We start from the raw sequence: 13,861 nt of genomic DNA on the forward strand, positions 1-13,861 counted from the left end.
GTTTGTGTCGCGATTATACCGTAGCATTGATTTTCCGGTGAGTTTCATGCTACTGAGACGATCGCTCACCGCGTAATCATGAGAAGAAAATACGGTAATCCGGTGGTAAAGGTTTTGTTTATTGTTGATAGGAATTCCGAGAGTGGAATGGCTTATACTGACGAAGAAAAACCGATTTTTATTCGGATACGATACGGGTTATTCAAATTTTCACGATGAAAATTTAAAATGAATTGAAACCGGAAAAGAATGTGATTAAGGTAGTTCTCCCCCTTTAGTAAATCCAAAGATTATCGTAAAAGACACAAAATTTTTGGAAAACTCAATCGCGTTTGGAATAGTGAGTTTTTTTTCAATTTAATTGGCATTTTTGTTTTAAAAAAATGTTTAAAAATGAGAGTTTAAGACGGTGTTTTATCGGAAAATCACCATTTTCGTTGGGGTTAGGGATTAGAATCTGAACAATTACGATTCTCTCATCCGGCAAACGGCACGAGCCGGTGATTCCCGAATAATTCTACCCCATAATCTCCTTTGAAACAGACAAAAACTTACGAAAATTCCAAAATTGCCATCTCATGTCCAAAATAGACGATTTCCACCAAAGAGTCGTCATCTCGCCACTAGTTTTTGTAACAATTCACCCTAAAAAATCAACAAACATCGTCATTAAATATTTTAGACAACAACAATCTTAGTCCTGTTGTGCGATTAATTCGTCTACCTCAAAAATTGGTGAAAATCTCCGTAAAAATGATCGGATTAAGGAGTCTGAAGAATGTTTGTTATGGATTAGTCAAGGACAAGGGTAAGTTCGGGTCAGAGTCTGTCCAGGCGATGCCATTTGCCAAATCCAAATCCAAAAATCACAGTTCTTCCATTCAACAAACACCACGAGTCGTTGATTCCCAAAAATTTTAACCCATTCCCTCCCTTGAAACACATAAAAACTCCCACAAATTCCAAAAATTCCATCTCAAGTCCAAAACAGCCGATCGCCACCAAAGACTCTTCATTTCCTCACAACTTTTTGCAACAATTCACTCTAAAAAAACAATAAATATCGACAACTGAATATTTTACACGACAATAACCTCAGTGCCATTGTTCGACTAAATCACTCACCTCAAAAATCGGTGAACATCCTGATAAAAATGATCGGAATGAGGAGCTTGAAGAACGTCTCTTGTGAATTCGTCAAGAACAAGAGAAAGTTCGGTCCAATATCTGTCCAGGCGGTGCCATTCGCCAAATCCAAATCCAAAAATCACAATTCTTCCATTCAACAAACACCACAAGCCATTGATTCCCAAAAATTTTAACCCATTCCCTCCCTTGAAACACATAAAAACTTCCACAAATTCCAAAAATTCCATTTCAGATCCAAAGCAGCCGATCGCCATCAAAGACTCTTCATTTCCTCACAACTTTTTGCAACCATTCACTCTAAAAAAACAATAAATATCGTCAACTGAATATTTTACACGACAATAACCTCAGTGCCATTGTTCGACTGAATCACTCACCTCAAAAATCGGTGAACATCCTGATAAAAATGATCGGAATGAGGAGCTTGAAGAACGTCTGTTGTGAATTAGTTGAGGGCAAGTGCTACTTCGTCCGGTGTCCGTCCAGAAGGCGCCATCAGCGCACTCGTGAGTCCTCAGAAGCGCCCGCGTCGTCAGTCTAGTGCACGGCCTCGCAGCTGTAAGACGCGTCCGGTTTTCGCGCGTTCGCGTTCATCTGCATTCTCTGTGCCCTCGGTAACATTTATTTACAGTGCCTCTAACCCTTGGAAAAAATAAAGCGTGGGTGCGCGAGTGTTGAGTGATTTTATTTGTAAATAAAAGTGTTTCACATCCTACCGATTCGCCGTTTCACACGCGGGGTTCAATGTTGTCAGTTTAATTTGCTTTGTTATTATTTAATTTTGGATGTCGTGAACGTTTTGCTTGGGTGGTGCCAACAAGAAGGTGGTTTAGCCGAGTTCACGCTGGCTTTCGGTTGATCGATCGACTGGACTTAGCGAATGAGTGAGTACATTACATTTTTCCGTGTCGTTTGTCGTTTGTCGTTTTCGGGAGACGCGAAGTCCCACCGACCTGGGAGATGAACGTTTCTAGGTTTTGGCGGATATTTTTTTTTTATGGTGGAAGACATTTGGAGAATACATTTTTGGGTTTCTAATGCTGGGGATTTAGCAGAAATATTTCTTGCGGTTTATTAAAACGTGAAATGTGACTGACCTGGGAGATAAACATTTTTGGATTTTTGAGAATATTTTGTTTTGATTGGGGAATCCATTTTGGAGAATACAATTTTGGGTTTCTAATGCTGGGGATTTAGCAGAAAGATTTCTTGCGGTTTATTAAAACGTGAAATGTGACTGACCTGGGAGATAAACATTTTTGGATTTTTGGGAATATTTTATTTTGATCGTGGAATCCATTTTGGAGAATGCAATTTTGGGTTTTAATACTTGGGATTTAGCAGAAAGATTTTTTTGAGTTTAGTAAAACTTGACATGTGACTGACTTGAGAGATAAACAATTCTGGATTTTGGGAAATATGTTTTTTGATGATGAAATTAATTTCGTAGAATCCAATTTTGAGCTTCGGAGTTAGCAGAAAGATTTTGTAATTTGATTAAAATATGATATCGGACTGAGAGATAAACAGTTCTAGCATTTGTTAAATATTGTTTTTAACGACAAGATGAATTTCCTAGAATCAAATTTTGAATTTTCCAACGTTTCGGGTTCAGCACAAAGATTTATCAATTTTATTATAACGTGAAACTTCAGTGACCTGAGAAATAAATATTTCTAACATTTGGGAAATATTTTTTTTATGACAATCGATTTTACAGAATCCAATTTTAGTTTCATGTCAATAGATTTGATACAAAGATTTTTCTTTTGATCAAACGTTCGATAAAACATAAAAATAAATTCTATGAAATGGATTTTTCACAAAAAAACATATTCATTAAATTCTATAAATTTTGTTCCAACTAAACTTTGAAGAAATTTGCGATTGTTTTTCCTTAGTTAAAGATTGGTTTATATTATCCATTTGTTTATATTATTCAACTGGACTAGAAAACGTCATATATGATATTTAATAATCTTTAGCGCAGAAATTTATCGAGATCATTGTCTATTTTTAATAGAAAAATAAATAGGCAAGGATTCTACAAGATAGACACGTGGGGTAAACTGGACACTCATAGAAAATGATTAGGTTTTGAAGTTTTCAATTTATTAAATTTTTCGAGAACAATAAACCGATGAATGAGATATTTTGGCGATTACCGAATTCATCGGTTGACAAGTGGAATTTTCTGACAACACAAATACACAACACTCTCTAACGATCGAGCACATCCTCGAATGGGATAAACTATTTTTGAGAAGTGAATCAATTCTATTTTTTCAACTAAATTTACTGCATTTCTGGACATTCACAAGACTTGATGTTTTAAGGCCATCAATTATCTATTTACTCTGACAATAAATAAATAACTTCCATCAAAATAGTTTGTTTTTTAGCTTTTAAGGTGCTTTATTGCAAAAAAAATATAGAAAAAGGTAATTTTCTTACAATAGACTATCGACAGAAGGCCTTCAGCCAAATCCATCAAAGTATGTTTTCTATTTGCTGGAATATCTAGAAATGATATGTTCAATTTTTTTAATGGAACTGCAGAAGATATATGAAGACATCAAACTGTGAAAAAGTCGTATCAATGAAATAAATTTTATTCCGTTCTATTGTTTTATTGATACAGTGATTCTATACTCCAATGAAATTCTATAGGGTTCATTATTAGTACAATAGTTTAAACAGAAACGTGTCCGTTTTACCCCACCTCCCCCCCTATATTTTAAGTTTAATGTACTATTAACACGCAGATAATATCAAATATTTTTTTAAAAAACGATTTAGTTGGTTGATTCCACTATTAAAAAAATCTCTTTAAAAAATCATTTTTATTTTAATCATTTTACGTATAAAATAATTTAATGAGCAATTTTTCAAAGTTGCAGTTTAATTTTCTTTATCATTCAAAATTTTATTCTTTTACGTTAAACCTAAGTTTAGAAAAAAAAAAATTCTTTTCATTTTAATATGACATTGGGTGACGAAGAGAGAGGTTTTGATATCATATTGACTATAAGTCACGTTAAACAACAATTTTATCAATATTTTATCATATTGAATAATTGCTTATGCCTCATAACTGCACATAAGAAAAACACCTCAGTATTTTGAAAAAATTTTGCAATCGATTATGACAATTGGACTTCCTAATTCTCCAATGTCTCCTGAGAATTCCATTCTCGTCGATGATAATTCAACCGCATTATTGACATTCACCCGTTCAAACATAATGTCGGTGTAAAACGAATTTTCAACTCTAGTCTTTATCTCCCTGCATTCATTCACGCATTTACGAACATCTATATGTATTTCCTTCTTTTTTATTTTTCTTTTATCAGTCAAGTCGTTTTGAAAGCAATAGTACCAGAGTCGAGGTGGGAATGCTGGGATGGAGAGAGTGGGGATAACTTGAATACCGGTATAGTCATAAAAGTTCAATATGAAAAATCAATGTTCCGTCTCTGTAATTTTTTTTTCAAGTCCATTATGACATTTTCCTCAGTGAGAAAGGGCTGTTTCCGTTCTGAGAGGACTGAATGTGAATAAATAGCGATTCGGACTAAATAAAAAATATTTTTGCGGAGAATATTGGGGTTTTTGTTATTTTTTTGTGAGTTGGGAGGGGAAAGGTTCATTTCTTCTGTTGATGATTATACGGATTTCGGGAATTTTTGGTTGATGGGAGGGGGAGGGATAATCCAATCCAATTTCGAGGTGAAAATCTCACGGTTCGTCTGGGTGGAATGGTTATTTTATTAATAATGAAAGGAAAATAAGTTGAATGTCAAATCAGTAGCGGTAAAACGGTTTAAGGTGAAAAAGACAAATTTTCGAGGAGAGGTGAAAGGCTGATTGTGACTCCCTGGGCTGAATTTAGTCAAAGTCAATGGGAATTTTGAGTACATGTTGAATGATTTTATTCCACAAGTAGTTTCACCTTCTGCCGACGATTATTTATTTGATTTGATCGATTTATCTCGAAAATTTATACACAAACAAAGGGTCAAGTCGACTTAGTTCTCATGCTCTTCAACTTTAATGGAGTTATGTCGACTTGAACCACCTGTCAACAAAAAACGAATTGTAATTCAAAAATTAATTGGTGGGGAATGTTTATAAAATTTCTTTCATTATGAACAATCGATGTTGTGATATTTTTACATGAGGACAAACGCTAGGGGGAATCACAGTGACAAAATTAGAGTTGACAAGTTGTTTGACGAACGCGAGGAGATTCGTTTCGAGAGATGAACGATCAGCGATTTTATTTCGATCTTTATCAGCGGAATCTGCGGTCATGGAATCATCATTAGACGAAAAAATGTCTGGGTCAGTTAGAGGGCGTTCATCATTAGCCAGATTTTGGTAAAAAGCCCAACTCTCCTCGTCCATCTAGGGAAGTAGATTTAATAAATCTGTCTTCTTGTCCTTCTACTTCATCAACCAAATAAAATCTATGTCGACACAGCTCTTTTTATCAATCAATCTCTTTCGATCTATATCGACACTCTTTGGAAATTTATTTAGTGCAAAATTGCGGCTTAACTGCTTTTATTTATTTCAAAAACAAGTAACTAAAATTATCCGAAGATTCAAATTTTTTCGTACCTTGTCTGTGGAAACATTGACCGTGACCAAAGTGAGTCGCTAGTCATTGATTCCCCAAGTACGTTGGCATATAGTACTCGACGAGTTGACATTGAGTGGAACTAGGAAATTGATTTCCACGGACCGAGACAGAAAAAATATTTTTGTCAAGAATATACGATTTCTGATATTTATTACAAGAATTAGTAGCAAAAAATATCTCCTGTGGAAGGTTTATCCCCAGAGTAATCATTCCCAGGTGAACCAAATACCATTTGAGGCGTGATAATTGCGGTGAACTACAAGATTATTATTTAATAAGTGGCCTTGGATAACGATATAACGATTTGGATAATGACTCCAGAATGATTATTAATATTATACATTATTCATTTTTTTGCCTTCCAAGGAATACCACTTGTTATTGTTAGTTTATCCATTGACTAATTGCCAAATACTTAATTCACCTGTTTCTTGATAAACATAAAAATAAAGGAAAAATAGTTAGAATCATTTTTAATAACAGTCCACTTTACCCCAGGGATCCATCTTCCCCCAGAATCCCTTAAATAAATAAATTAAAAAAATACTGTACAATAATTAGATCGTTGAGCATAACTGTAACGTTTGGAACTGAACTTGGACTACTTGACGATGCCTTGGAGAGATGCCAAAAAGATATTTTCTTCTGTCAAGAATATCAATCCTTGGCTGAAATAAATTTTTTTCTCGGTGCGGATTACTTAGACCTTTAAATAATACGGGCCAAATATTATGCAAAAATATTACTAAACGAAATATTACTGAATAAAATATTACCAGACGAAATGTTACTGGATAAAATAGTACAAGAAATAATATCGTCATATAAACGATTACACCTCTAATTATTACGCGACAGAATATTATGAAAAAAATATTCCTGGACAAAATATTACTAGATAAATTATTACTAAACAAAATATTTCCAGGTAAAATGTTACTGGCCAAAATATAACAAGAAATAATATCGTCATATAAGCATACTGCGACGCGTTCTATATTTTTCACATGCAAGACGGGAAATTTATCCAGCGTCCTACACCTTGTTGCGTCACAGAAAAAATTTTGAATGGAATTTTTGGACTAGGTGGGGGAAGGGAACCAGAATTATTCTCAATACAATTTTACAAGAAAAGTATACTAAAAAAATATTCCAGGCTGGGATTCACACCCGGAACCTTTCGATTATAAATCTGGTGCTCTATTAACACGATCTACTCGGATTTTTTTTACATTATAAACTGTTTATTAAATCTTTTTACAATATATGTGCAGTATCTACATATTTATTTTTTACTTAATGATTAATAAGACTAGGGCACCAGTCGTGATGTTTTATACCTAAATTAACATAAGTGGTTTGTATTAATTAAGAGTTAATGATGTGTTTGAATGCGTCAGAGAAAATTTCAATAGGGAAAAATAATTGTAGAAAAAACCCTATAAGATCTATTCAGATCTTAGGCACTTTTCCATTTAACATTTGTTGTACACCTGCATATGCAATTTATATTAATCACCGAAACAACAACCCCAATAATATTTGATATATAATGGTATAATGGCGGATTGATATTTGACCCAATAGTATCATCAACAAATGGTATTTATGTCAATAATATTACAGACATAATTATTATGATCTGTAATATTACATCCACATAATATTTTTCATAATATTCTATCCAATAATATTAAATTGCAATAATATTTAGGGGTGTTACCCTTTAGATTGAACAACCCAGGCTTATGCTCATCGATGATTACTGGTTTATGTAATCTCGAGGTCAAAGATAGTGACCCTCAGGGAATTTTTTTTTCATTTATTTTTCCTCTCGAATGCATCTACCGTCACTATGCGCATTTCCTGTTCAACCAATGAAGAGATGCCAGTGTACACGTGTTTATTGTTGATTTTATCCTTTTGTTTGTCACCTTCGGGGAAACCATGGAGTAAATTATGTGAGAAAGAAAACCGCAGGGTGAATGTTCTGTCTTTTTGTACCGGCGCACAGAGGCGATACAGCATAAAAGCTCTCTCTTCTCCCCTTTAGCATATGCTAAAAGTACTTTGAAAAATGAAGAAGAGAGAGAGTGCAAGAGGGTGAGGGAGAGAGAGGGATGGGAAAGTGAGACGTATGACAAGTTGGGTATTCACAGTGGGGGGTGGACAGTGTTTTCATGGAATTGAGTGTAAACGAGGCAGATGTTTACATTGAATATTTTTCTGGATGAAGGTAATAGTAGGTGATACGGTTTACGTCTCACTATTACAAAACCCCAGTGGAAATTCGGGTCGGGTTTGATGAGTTAAGATCAGAAATTGATCATACTGTAGTCAGGGTTTTGTGGTCAGGTCGAGCTGTATTAGGGATTGATCGGGTTTTGATTCAGTTATTTCGATCAGAAATAATGACAGCAGCACTGAGGAGAACCTGATCAGAATCTGATGGGCTGGACATGATCTCAGTTTGAGGTCAGGCAGGTTGAACTTATTTTGATTTAAATTGGGTCGCGCTCTCCAGTTTTTACACTGAAGTCAGATGTTCTGTGGGGATTATGATCTAAACCTGATTATACAGAACCGACTACACTTTTCAAAGGATATTATTAGAGATGACATTTCGAATGTTTGTTGAAAAATAATTTTCAAGTGGAATGAATAGGTCTTTGTACGATTAGTATTTATTTTATTTTGGTGTTTCCACTTGAAAGTGGAAAACATTTTTATGAGAGAAAATTCTAGGAAGTTTGGGGGTGATGTGTATGGTGTTTTCTGAATGTATAGAGAGGTGCATGAGTGGGACTATTGTTGATGAGGGACATCAGGTCCAGGGTGTTGTATCCCTTTAGTATTTTAGTTGGTTCTTTTAAGGAAACGAAGCAGAGCGGTTGTGCCTTTCCAGCGTATGAAATAAAAGAATTAGAAGGGGATTCACTCGTCTGATCATTTAATCATTATGTCATTGTCAATAGATATATTTTGGAATTGTCAGGGTGACGAGTAGTAGATGTTGCAGCACAGTTTCAGGTCAATTTAATTAATTTGTCGTTGGTTCTACTGAAGCTCGTCGTGCTTCAACTTTCGAGTTTGAGTTTTGGATAATCGATTCTTATTCGAGTTGCGATTCGAGATCTCATTCGACTTTTCATTTGAGATTTTTGATGATTTTTCTCTATAGATAAGGATTTGACTGTCGAGTTTGACTTCGGATAATCGATTCTTATTCGAGTTGCGATTCGAGTTCTACTTCAACATCTCATTCGAGCTTCTTGGTGGTTATTCTCTAATACATAAAGATTCCAGTTCGACTTTGGATAATCGAACCTCATTCGACTTCTCATTCGAATTTCTTGGTGGCTCTTCTTCACACATACAGAATCGATTGTCACTCGACTTATCATTCGAGTTCTACTTCGATTTCTCATTCGAAATTCTTCATGATTCGTCTGTACCCCAACGATTGTATCACTGCATGAAAACTTCAATTCCCTGACTTCTTATTCCTCTTACGACATTCCTCCACATCTGCATCATTTATTTTACTCCAGTAATATATCGTAGACATATTAAACAGTCCTAGGAAGATTAAACTGTATGCATTGTGGTATTTGTACACTGGCATCTACATCAATTTTTTTTTTTTTAATCCGAAGGCTAACGCAGCGTGAACCGTCGAATCATTCTCCCGTCATTTTTCTCCCATAGAGAAACGAAACTATCAAAATTGATAAGCACCTGTACCTCTGGGCCTGACGGCCAGTGTGATGGGGCCGGGAGGGGGAGGGGGGAGGGACTGTTCCAAGGCCAGTGAGACACGAAAGTATCTTTTGTGCATTGTAAGTTGACCGGGTCTGCCCTCCCCCCTCAGCTATCCACCGCTCACACACACACACATACCAGAATGACTAATCAATCATCTTGTACATTGAGTGGATATAACTCATCGTGTCAGAAGTGGAAAACTCGTTTGCTACTCACCCAAGACATTGTTTAGTGTATCAAGCGATCATCACTGGGTGGATGAAGCTTGAAAATTGTTATTCACTGGTTATATTTTTATTTATTAATGATATCGCTGTTTTGGAAAATTTAAGACGGGATTAGGGATTTATCATCGTTATCGTGGGATTAATTGGGTTTTTTTATCCAATGGCATGAGTCTACTTGATTGTAAATTTATGAGAAATGTTTCGTTTTTATGGGCTTATCTCATGGAAAACTTTGAAGCGTGGAGTGGGTAAACGGAATGATAAGGGCGAAGTGGATTTTAATCAGGGAAAATAGGATACTTGAATTGAGTGGATTTTATAGATGAATTGAGCACCTCGATGAGACTTGAATCTAGTTTAGAATATATTTGATGATATATATTTGAATATATATTTGGTTTATTTTAATATATTGAAGGGGGGATGTAGTTCAATTAAAACAATTATTGAACTCATTTTCAGAAGTTTTAAACAAAATTACATAAAAATTTTAGAAAAGTCGATCACATCGGGTGGCGCAATTTTTTCTTCAATTCAATTATCGATTTTGTTTAAGAAAAAAAGGTTAACGTATGTGTTAATGTGCGTAAGTGGGCGTTTACCGCACGGAGTGATGTCAAATATATTTAATTCAGGTTTAATTCAGGATCGAATTCGTATTTTTTACATTTTTTTTTCAATGCCAAATTATCAAAAACATTACATAAATAAAATTCGAAAAAATTCCGTATCATCTAAAAATAATAAATTCCAAAAACTATTGATATTTTTAAAAACATTTCGTTCTTATATATATTTATTTTCACATGTATACCCTCTCGAGTCTTTACATTTTGTTCCCTTCCCGCAACATTTCGTTCTTATAAATAAATGATAGACTTTTTTTCCAAACGGTGAATTATCTTTTATGAATCGTCAAAAAAATTCCTTGATATTTCTGCATCAAATGATCGAAAATTCTGAGTTCAATCTTTTAACAACAGAAATGTTGATTTTTCCACTGTGTTAAATTCTGATTTTATAACTTTTTTTTATTGAAAAATAGAAACGATAATTAAACTGAGGAAATATTACGACTTCAAAGGTGATCGAGTTTTCTAAAAAAAATTGTACATAATTTTTGATAATCTTTGAATTTATTAAAAAAGTGGAACTACTTTAATGATATTCAATTAATTTAGTCAGTTTTATTTCACGATACATATTTTTAGTTGTCGTTGGTCGCCTTAATTATTTGTTAACCCGTTGGATCACAGCACGAAACGTGACACGGATTTGTATTCGAGTTTAATGACACTTTTGTATTACATTCTTCCTATAGCCCTTCTTTTCTCTCCTCTATTTACATCTGGTTGGGCGCGACTTGCGCACTGAATATGTATAACCGTTGGGGCACTCGAGTATGCGACGAGAAGTATTTCAAAGGGTTCGTTGTTGTACTGTTATGATTATGCTGATGTGTACATGAATGGAACGTGGATAATAATTAAGTTGGCAAACAATTGATAGGTATTTTCAATTTTTCGCGAACGATAAATGTTTACTTTTCAGACTTAAATAGGATAGGGCGGGGCAAAATGGGCGGATGGGGTAGAACGGAGGGTTGATTAAAATTGACGGAAAGGGAAGAAAATAATTATAAACATTTCATAGAATAAAGAGGGATCTCTGATTTTCATAACTTTTACGTTCCACTTTTTAATCGTGACCTAATTTGCTAGAGGTTACACAACAAAAAATCATTAAACTAGATAAATAATCAGTGTGACTATTGTCATTAAAGTTGATTATTCACAGAGTTGATATAATTGGACTTATTTATTATTCTTCTTTGGAATTTCTTTTCCAAGTTCTTTTTGTTTCTGTTATTTTTTAATTTGACGCAATTTTCAAAAGTAAATATTTATTTCACTTTAGAAATCATTTTATTTTATAATCCTCATTCATATTTCTCTGTTATTCATTTCTAATTTTATGCTGAATAACTAATTCCAACGAAATATGCTGACTATACGATGTTAGTTTGAGTAGAAGTGTCATTAATAATATAAAGTACCTCAGAAACTTTTATTTTACCCCCCCCCCCTCCGCCATCGATTTTTCTTTTACTTTTATCGTTTTGGTTTATTACAAATCTTCACTTTTTCTAATACAATTTAATTTCTAATATTTCTCTCCGCGATTTTGGGTTCATAATAATCAAAATTAGAAATTTAGAGGACGAAACCTGGGGCGACGATTAATTTTATCGCGAAAATTAGACCCTTAAGTCTAATTTTCACGACAAATCTTAACCTAAAAACTGATTGAATATCATTTCACCCCACGTTACACACTCTAATGGTCTAATTTTTAAGCAAAATTGGTTCCGTGTAGTGATTATTGTTATTTATTTTCTTTCAAACTCATGTTAAATGGTTCTTCATCCCTCGGGATGGTTCGGAGAGACTCGGCTTCAGTCCCCCCACCCACGTGCCACGTGCTGCCATCTGAACGCAGTTTCCAAAAAACTTGAATTTGAACCTTATTATATAATTATCCTGATTATATTAATTCTGAACATGTTTTAAGTTTGATTTTGCAAAATATTCTTGCAAAACTCTCTTCCCAACATATCTTCATCTAAAATTTGTTTTCCGAAGGTCATTCAAAGGATCTTTTGGGTTCACTAGGGAAATCCTTCGAAGATTCTGTGATAATTCTTCTGAAAATTTGTTAATAATCTTCGATAGACAGATTTTTTTTAAACGAAATCGAATCGAAATGGAATTTCATTGCATTGAAATTTTAATTTTCTATTTATCATTTTATTACTCTATTAGCAATCGCTCGAGGGAAATGGAACGTGCGGACTCAGTGAAAATCTGTTGATGTAAATAGTGGAATGAAATACAAAGGGAGGAAAGCATAAAGAGGTTCGTGGAAGGGTTACGATAGTTTACTGTAAGTGCCAGTTGTACGTGTGTATTGATATCGTGTTCACATACACTCGGGGACCAGTTGAAAATTGCCATAGGGTTCAAACAATAGTGAGAAGGGGTTCACAATATTGCTCAAGGCGTTCAATTTTTTTTCATCCCTCTTTGACCAATAAAATACGATTGCTTTCGGCTACTAAAATCAATAAGACTTTCTTTTATTTTTCTCCTCCGGGTGGAGTTAGTGGTAATGGTAGCATTTGTAATGGCTTTGTAATAGTCTGCTGTGGAGAATCGATTATTTTTAATGACAATATTTTCATTGGGGATTGTAAACACATGATAAAAATATGAAAAAAAATCATGAGGTAAATTATTGTTGTAACATTTTGTCTTGTCACTTATTAATTTGTAAGTTGCCTAGTTTCTCGAATTTTATTTTTATTGTTTCGAAGGTAATGAAAATTATGGGAATTTGAAGACGAACATTATAATTTGTTTTGAGTGATTGAGGGTTTTAGAATTTTGGGATAAAAAATATGAAAGTACAGTCAAGAGAGTTGGTCGTTGGTTAATATTTTTATGGCTCATCATTTTAATATAATGATAGGTATTTTTCAATTAAAAAATATTTTCAGGTTTATGAGGTCGAGTACGTTGGTATTATTCGTATTTATATTGTTTTCGTAGGAACACGATTCTAGGTTATTCGATTTTCAATGGTAATATCGATGAAAAATTGATTTTCCTACGATTCTAATATTTATTATGAATACGCTAAATAACTCACAAATGTTTATGAATGAAATTAATTTAGACCACTTCGATTTTCGAAAGCGACCGTACGATGGCTCTACTGGGTTTCGGTCCCTAATGTCCTGAGGGGCTCTAACCCCTAACTACGGCCCTGATGTTGTTTTGAATGGCTCAATTCCCCAATAACATCGGTATTTTTTTATTTTATCGGTGGATAAGTGAATTTGATGAATTGATAAAATAAGTTGACTCAACTATGAGTGACAGAAAACATTAAAAATATAACAAACTATTAAAATTATGGTACATTGAGCCATTCCTTAAAATCCCTCCCGGTAAACCCTCTTAGTAATATTTTATTAATATAATTAACGACGAGAACTACTCGTCATAAAAAAATT

General features: G+C 34.1%; 1 protein-coding gene and 1 long non-coding RNA gene across 9 annotated transcripts in view; one reads left to right on the forward strand and one right to left on the reverse strand.

Moving 5' to 3' along the window:
• Positions 1 to 522: 522 nt before the first annotated feature.
• LOC135169970 (uncharacterized) lies at positions 523 to 1,709 on the reverse strand. 2 transcript variants are annotated; one of them, XR_010300291.1, is made up of 4 exons: positions 1,527 to 1,709; positions 1,126 to 1,446; positions 725 to 1,045; positions 523 to 645 (listed from the first exon to the last, which is right to left on the reverse strand). It is a non-coding gene; the product is annotated as an uncharacterized LOC135169970 (long non-coding RNA). The 2 variants fall into 2 exon arrangements; XR_010300290.1 differs by having other exon boundaries at positions 725 to 1,446.
• A 94-nt stretch (positions 1,710 to 1,803) lies between these two features.
• LOC135169958 (SH3 and multiple ankyrin repeat domains protein 2) overlaps positions 1,804 to 13,861 on the forward strand; it is a 198,607-nt gene continuing 186,549 nt past the window's right edge. For all 7 annotated transcript variants that reach the window (XM_064135403.1, XM_064135405.1, XM_064135401.1 and 4 more), the window contains exon 1: positions 1,804 to 2,033. The gene's annotated coding sequence lies outside the window, so the exon portion shown is untranslated. The remainder of the gene's footprint in view (positions 2,034 to 13,861) is intronic.

This window comes from Diachasmimorpha longicaudata, chromosome 16, assembly GCF_034640455.1.
Source record: "Diachasmimorpha longicaudata isolate KC_UGA_2023 chromosome 16, iyDiaLong2, whole genome shotgun sequence".
NCBI classification, from domain to species: domain Eukaryota; kingdom Metazoa; phylum Arthropoda; class Insecta; order Hymenoptera; family Braconidae; genus Diachasmimorpha; species Diachasmimorpha longicaudata.